The sequence below is a fragment of the Myotis brandtii genome, unplaced genomic scaffold (genome assembly GCF_000412655.1).
Source record: "Myotis brandtii unplaced genomic scaffold, ASM41265v1 scaffold118, whole genome shotgun sequence".
Taxonomy (NCBI): domain Eukaryota; kingdom Metazoa; phylum Chordata; class Mammalia; order Chiroptera; family Vespertilionidae; genus Myotis; species Myotis brandtii.
In genome coordinates, this window is record NW_005354090.1 from 1076465 (window position 1) to 1084617 (window position 8153).

The window sequence follows — 8153 nt, forward strand, 5'->3', positions numbered from 1 at the left end:
GTAAAAAAAAGGATTTGTTCGTTCAAATAAGACTCTTCCTGAGTGCTGTTCATTCATTAAAATGCTAGGCTAGCCCTAGCCAGTTTGGCTCAGTGGGTAGAGCGTCGGCCTTTGGACTGAAGGGTCCCCGGTTCGATTCCGGCCGAGGGCACATGCCCGGGTTGCAGGCTCCATCCCCAGTGTGGGGCATGCAGGAGGCAGCCCATCAATGATTTCTCTCATCATTGATGTTTCTATCTCTCTTTCCCTCTCCCTTCCTCTCTGAAATCAATAAAAATACGTTTTTAAAAATAGATAAATAAAATGCTAGGCTACCTGGATGTCTCTTTCCCACCTATGTCTGCAACTCAAATGCATTCTGTTTTAATACTAGGCAGATTTTAAAAGAAAATAATACACAGTGTTTCAAAATACTTAGAACAATGCCTGGCGTTTAGTGGGCTCTCAGTAACTGTTGTTGGAATCACATTTAATAACAGAAGAAGAAATGGGAAGTTACGAGTTTTCTGCTTGTTGCCTGCTTGCGACTCCCACTCACGAGCTTTGTTCAGAATCAGGGCATCACCAAAGTGGGAGTGGGGGGCAGGATACTTGCCAGCTGGTTTTTTTGTTTTTTAATATATTTTTATTGATTTCAGAGAGGAAGGCAGAGGGGGATAGAGAGAGAAACATCAACGATGAGAGAGAATCATCAATTGGCTGCCTCCTGTACACCCCCCACCGGGGATCGAGCCCACAACCCGAACATGTGCCCTGACCAGGAATCGAACCATGACCTCCTGGTTCATAGGTCCACTGAGCCACACCGCTGGGCTGCCAGCTGGTTTTTTATCCTGAACTCTATATACATACAGCTTATTCTTAAAGCAAACTTTCTCTCCCCCAACGTTTATACTGTTTAAATGGGAAGAATCCAGTTGGTGAACATTACCTTAGCCACTCCTTTCTTTCTAGTGCTTTGGGTTATCTGTAGAGAGACAGGATAAACCTACTCTGCTGTTTTACCACAAAATACCGACATGAGTGGCAGCCATGTCCTTAGTCACAAGAACTTACACATTTCTGCAATCTGTTTATACACAGATCTGAGTCATTTCTAAATCTCTGTACCATTTATTTAAAATTATATCCATTTTCCCTTAAACTAAAGGATAGGAGCCCAATATTAAGCCGTGTGTGTGTGTGTGTGTGTGTGTGTGTGTGTGTGTGTGAGTATTACAAAGGGTATTACATATGTGTCCTTTTTTTCCCCGCCCTTGACAATCCCCTGGCCTCCCCTACCCCCCAGTGTCTTATGTCCATTGGTTATGCTTATATGCATGCATACAAGTCCTTCGGTTGATCTCTTACCCCCTTCCCTCCTGCCCCCCAACCCTCCCCGGCCTTCCCGCTGCAGTTTGACAATCTGTTTGAGGCAGCTCTGCCTCTGTATCTATTATTGTTCCTAAGTTTATAATGGTCTCTATTATCCATGAATGAGTGAGATCATGTGGTATTTTTCCTTCATTGACTGGCTTATTTCACTTAGCATAATGCTCCAGGAGGGATTGTTGATGTTCCCAGGAGCAAAATAGCTACAAGAGGGGCACGTCCTCATATCTTTGCTATGAGATTTGAGAATGAATGAGTTTGGCACAAGTCAGTGGCATTGAGACACACTTCATTTCTTAGGAGAAAGACTGTATATACTGCCTACAGAAGGTAACATAAGGCCAGGCTACCCTCTCAACCTAAATACTTAAATGGGGGTGGGGGGAGATATAATAAAACAAACTACTTCTAAAATTGATCATCTAAAATGGGAGTCATCCTCTGTATTTTTCATCTTTTTCTTTTTTTTTAAACTTTTTAAAAATATATATATTTTATTGATTTTTTTACAGAGAGGAAGGGAGAGGGATAGAGAGCTAGAAACATCGATGAGAGAGAAACACCGATCAGCTGCCTCCTGCATGCCCCCTACTGGGGATGTGCCCACAGCCAAGGCCATGCCCCTGACCGGAATCGAACCTGGGACCCTTCAGTCCGCAGGCCGATGCTCTATCCACTGGGCCAAACCGGTCAGGGCCATCTTTTTCTTAATGATTTGTAACAACTGTTTACATATTAAGGCTCTTAACCATTTGTCATATTGTAAATGTTTTTTTTCAACAGTTTATCATTTCTCTTCGCTTTATTTGTGGTGTCCTGTGCCATAATAATTTAAAATATATATATTGTGAACAAACTATTGCATGAAGTAAAATGTAACTGTTTCCCTTCAGCCTTCCTTCTCTTACCCAAATTTTACTCACCAGCCATTCTCCAGAAATATAACACTACTATGTTTACATATATTTAAAATGTTTCCTCAGCATATATACAATCATATTATTGAAAAATACAAATGGAGTGAATTAGAAGTTATTTTTTATGTTTTATCAGCATCTTTCCATAGCTGGACCTAATTCTCCTTACTGGTTAAATTAATAAATTCCATTGGATGAATTTATTATAGTTTTTCTAATCACATGAGTTTTAGACATTTAGATTGTTTCCAGGTTTTCTTTGCTACAGAGAGTGTAGAAATGAATATCTGTATACAGAAGTCTTTGCACAAGTATGTGAATATGAAAATTCTCTAAGATTACAGTTACTACATCAAAGGAGAGGTGCCATTTAAATTCTCACGGATTTCCTGTCAACAGAATTTGTGTGGAAATGTTAAGAATGAAGGTAGCTAAATCAGTGATGTTCCCTTTATGGATTCCTTGCCTCTGATGTCATGCTAAGGAAGGAACCTTTTCCCATCCCTGTGTTTACTTATAGTAATTTTTAGTTGCTGGTTTGGGGGAATTGTTGCTTATATTTACATCTGTACCTCCTAGGGAATTTATTTTGACTTATACTTTGAGATAGGAATCTGGCTTTGTTTTCGTTGTGTTTTTTTCCCAAATGGATAGCCAATTTTCCCCAAAATCATTTATTGAGTAATGTACCCTTTTATCACTCAACTTGAAATGTCAGCTTTGCCATGCACTGAATTCCCACTTAGTCATTCCTGGACTCTGTCCCATTACTCATTTTGTTTTTACACTGTGATTACTATAGCCTTATATTCTCTGGACAGTTTTAACAGCAGGCTTCTTCTCAAAGAATGAATGGGAAAGATGACTAACTTTTACTACACTTGGGAAATTGACGAATATGTTGGTATTTTCTGTTTCTTGAAGATTTGATAAGACCTAGCTGTGAAACATCTCAGCCTCTAACACTCGTAAGCTATATGATTTCTCTAAGTTGTTGGCATAGTTTTGTTGATTTATCTTTTTCTTAAAAGTATTCATTCCAGCCCGGCCAGCTTGGCTCAGTGGTTGAGCTTCGACCTATGAAGCAGGAGGTCATGGTCCATTTCCCAGTCAGGGCACTTGCCTGGATTGTGGGCTCGGTCCTAGTTTAGAGCAGATACAGGAGGCAACCGATTGATGCTTCTCTTTCACATCAGTGTTTCTCCCTCTCTGTCCCCCCTTGCTCTCTCTCTAAAAGCAATGAAAACATACCCTTGGATAAGGATTAAAAGAAAAAGGATTAACTATACCTTTATTGGTTTCTTTGCTCACTGCAGACAGTTCTTACGTTCCATATCCTCTAATTTTTTTTTGAGTTGTTTGTTTGTTTGGAGTACTGCCTCGAACAATTCTTTTCAGGAATAATACATAAGTAGTATACTTTCTCTACCTTTCTGTGTCTGAAAATTCCTTTCTGATTCCCTCACACAGGAATGGAAGTCCAGCTGGATATTTAGAAGTTCTAGGGCCATAGTTCCTCTAGCATTTTGAAAACATTTAGCATCTCCTTTTAAGTGTGCTACTTCCCTGATTCTCTCTCTTGTAGGGAACTTTTGCCCTTCTGTCGGATAGTGCTCTGCCTTTGTAGTATTTTGCCTTTACCCCTGGAATTCAGAAATCTGAATCTGAGCACTTTGAAGATTCAAGTTTTTCTTTGCTCAGGAAAATCTTTTGCTTCTCTTATTAATTCCAGCATTGCTTCTCCTAATTCCACTGTGTTTTCTGCTTCTGGAGTTTCCAATTTATGGATAGTGGATCCTCTCATTCTACCCTTCATGTCTCTAATTCCCTTTTTGTTGTGAAGGGGTTAACCTTCTAATGCACCAATTGGCTTTTCAGGAATGTCTGTTCTGCTATGAGTGTGTGTGTGTGTGTGTGTGTGTGTGTGTACACACACACACACACACACATACACACACGAGCACTTACTTGTGATAAAATGAGTGGCTTATCCAAGTATACTTTCTATTTCCCATCGGCCCAAGCTTACATGGCATCAATCATCTCAAGTGGAAAAGCACTTTTCCATATATATACATACATACATATATATATGGCTTTTATTGAGTTTTTACTTCTCTAGTCATGTTTTTAATTTCCAAGATCAATCTACTTCTCTGATTGGTCTTCCCTCATAGCAGTCTACTCAAGCACTGTCCTCTTCAATCTCACTAAGAAAGCAGGTGACTCTTAAAAAAAAATTCTCCCCCCTTTCTGAATTAATTCACTGGGGTCCTTTGCTTGCCTTGCTCCCCTCTTTCATGCTGCTGATTCTCTACATACATCTGATGAGTTTTCATTTTTCATTCATGTATCCAATAAACTCAACAGAGCTCTAACATCTAAATATATTAGAACTTTTCCAAAGCTTGCACCGTGGGCCCCCCGACCCAGTGAGTTTGGAATGTTCCAGGAGAGCAGTGCTGGGTGCAGTGCTCAAGGTCCCAGGCTGCAGAATGAGACAGATCTGTGCTCAGATCTTGGCTCTGCCTCACGCTAGCTTACCTGGTCCCTGTCAGCTCCAGAGGTTGTCCTAGGCGAGCTCACAGAGGGAATAAGGAGGTGCTTGAACAAGCTGGGTAGAACGGTGTACCTTCTGAGTCTTGGAGAGCTCTGTTCATGACCCTGATCCCTCTGGCCAAGTCTACTGCCCTTCCCAGGCCCGTGTTCATATCCCTGGTTCCCAGGGTGAGCACCTGCCCTCCTTGCAATGTGGCATCACACTGTTATCATACTAAAGCTGTTTAGATTTTTTAACATAATTTGTATGTCAGACCATTGCCCTCTCCACACCGCCTGATTTCTTCATGCTGCAGAGTGTCACCTAAATCATGCGTCAGATGGTCACAGGAAACAGCTTGGAATGAAGAACCCTATAGCTCTTCCAGGAAAAGTAGGCCCAACTGTTTAAATTTCCCTTTTTAATTTTCAAAAGTGTGTTTGGTATATACTCTTCTACCTACCGCCCCAGCATAGTCGAGCATAGGGGAGAGGCAGACACCAGGTCCCCTCTGACTCAGAATTTGACATGAACCATGGATAATAATGACCATGGCAGGCGGTGGGGCACCCCTAGCAGCGGCACCTTCCCCATCACACCTCCACTCCCGTCCCCAGGGTCATAATGCTTTTGAAACACTAAAAAACAGAGTAGCTTCTCCATCATAAAATAGCTCGGGACCCTCCAACTGAGACAGTGAGCCCAGCTGCCGTATTGGGGTTGGGGCTGCACACTGGCCTCCCCGCTCCCTGGGGCCTCGGTCCATCAGATGGCTACAACCTGCTTTCCCACTGAGGAAAACATGTATTTAGGTCGTCAACAGGTTACTTTTCTGATCGTTATGACTAAGCACGCTTTGAAAGTCCTTTTCCACTTGAGATGATCGATGCCATGTAAGCTTGGGCCGATGGGAAATAGAAAGTATGCTCGGATAAGCCACACGTTTTATCACAAGTAAGTGCTCATTCAATACCCACGCATTCGGCCGTGCAATGCCTGGTGACAGATTCTTCCTCCTGCGACCGTATTGAATGCCGCGTAACATCCTCCAGGGGTACCGATTGTACTTGGGGTCAATCCATGTCCACACCTGGGCCCACAGGGCCCTGCGTGATCCCGCCTGCCTGCCTCCCCGCCGTACCCTGCTGTGCTTTTATTCACTTTTGCGATACTGGCCTCCTTTCTGTTCTTCAAACAGGCCAACCCCTTTTCTAGCTCTGGACCTCTGAGAATCGAGCTTCGAATGTTCCCTTCCCCGTGCCTTTCCCAAGGCTCCATCCCCTCCCAACTCAGAGGCCACCCCTCCAGGGGTCCTCCCGGCCCCCTCTAGCTAAATCACCATCCCATCCCTCATCCCGCAGCTCCCCTTCCTCACACCGCCCTGTTCATTTTCTTCACAGTAATTGCCTCCCCAGTAGAACGTAAGACCCATGGCGGCAGTGTGACCTCTGTCTGAATAGCTGTGTCCCAGCACCTAGAACAGTGCTTCACACATAGTAGGTGCTCAAATCTCTTTTGCATGAATGGATGATTGAATGACCCCTCGTCAGTGTGATAAGACCTAAATGTCCTATTTTAGTCCATCTGTGGGTGAGGCTCGGGAAAGCTGAATAAATTCCTACAACTTGTAAAGAGCTAGTGGTTCAGCCTGGGGCCTTCTGAGCCTTCTGACTCCAAAAGCCCCCTTTTGTACACAAAGGCCAGCGGCAGAGCCTCCGGGAAGACCGGCTCCTGATTGCAGAGTCCGGGGCTCTTCCCGCACAGTCTTCTAAGCTGTGGTAGCTCACGAATAACACAGGGAGCTGGGAATCTGTTCTTTTTATCCTTTTAAAGCTCATTCTCTCCCCTAACCCAAGTGGTAGATCTACATTTAAGTGTTCATGTTGAGAGAATTTGAACCCGGAATAGCAGCCACGCTGTGCAGCCTGTGTGTTCTTGACCTCACCTGAGTTTCTGGAAAAGGCAAATTGCAATTGAAAAGAATTACTTCTGCTGTGAGGGCTGTCCAGGTGGGAAGAGGGGAGAAGTGTCCTTACCCCAAGCTAGAGCTTTGAGCAGAAAACCTGCAGCAATTCTGCCCCCACCTGCCACAGAAGTGTCCTTACCCCAAGCTAGAGCTTTGTCTGAGCAGAAAACCTGCAGCAATTCTGCCCCCACCTGCCATGGCCCAGGGCAGCCCCCAGAACAGGGACCTGCACAGACAGGGGTCTGGAGCTGATGCTCTTCAAGAAAAGCAGGACCAAGTGAGCCAAACAATTGGAGGTGTGTGTGCAAGAGAACGCTGGTCTCCTAGCCCCCTCTTGTGGGTATTAGGTGTCACTGCAGCCTCTTTCTAAGTCACGAAAGCAAAGGCTTGTACTACAGTGATGGGTCGCTTCTATAAGCCCCACAGGTGCTCTGGGCACCTAGAACCCCTTTGGGAGGCACTCCCCACAGAGATTGCACCTCTCTTTCTCTGAGGCCAGTCTGCTTTCCAAGCTCAAACGGGGAACAGTTTCATTTTGTCCCTAATGTGCCATAAGGCAAAGTTGTGATATGGAGCTCAGAGTCCGGCTGGAGATTCAGGAGATGAGGGAACCAGATTTGCTCAAGGGCCCTCAAGTGAAAGCTGGGACCCTTACCTCCCCGTGTCTGACCACTGTTGGAATGGGTTTCCTGGGCGGTTTCTCACAGGGCAGGCGTGAGGGATTGGTGCCCAGAGCCCAGCTTTCCTCTGATGGGCATGTCGGCGTTTACATGGCTGTGTGTAAAGCACATTTAACCTGACTTTGGTAACTCCGGCCAATGTCCTGCCTAAAAGAATATACAAAATAAGCCCTGGTCAATTAAAGTGGCCGCCTGCGGACCACAGGGTCGCAAGTTGGACTCCTGGTCAAGGGCACGTACCTTGGTTGCAAGTTTGATCCCCAGCCCCGGTCGGGGTGCATGTGGGAGGCAGCCAATTAATGTGTCTCTCACATTGATGTTTCTCTCTCCCACTCCCCCTTCTTCCTCCCTTCCACTCTCTCTCTTAAAAAAAAAATAGAAAAATATCCTTGGGTGAGGATTAAATATATATATATATATTTATATATATACACACATACACATACATACATATACATATGCATATACACACACAAAGAGCCAGGGGCAGTCACATCCAAAACAACCGAACAGGTTGAGTCAGGTGACAAGGCCGGCAGGGGGGTTAGTGAGGGACAACCAAACGACTGAGCAGCAGGCTGTGTGGGGCAACCAGGCCAGCAGGAGGGGCAGTAAGGGGCGACCAGGCTGGCGGTGGGGGGCAGTTAGGGGCGACCAGGCCGGCAGAGGGGGGCTGTTGA

General features: G+C 44.9%; 1 protein-coding gene across 1 annotated transcript in view; it reads left to right on the forward strand.

Annotated features, from left to right (window-relative positions):
- Positions 1-8153, forward strand: part of IGF2BP2 (insulin-like growth factor 2 mRNA binding protein 2) — a 174482-nt gene that overhangs the window by 151111 nt on the left and 15218 nt on the right. The window lies entirely within an intron of this gene.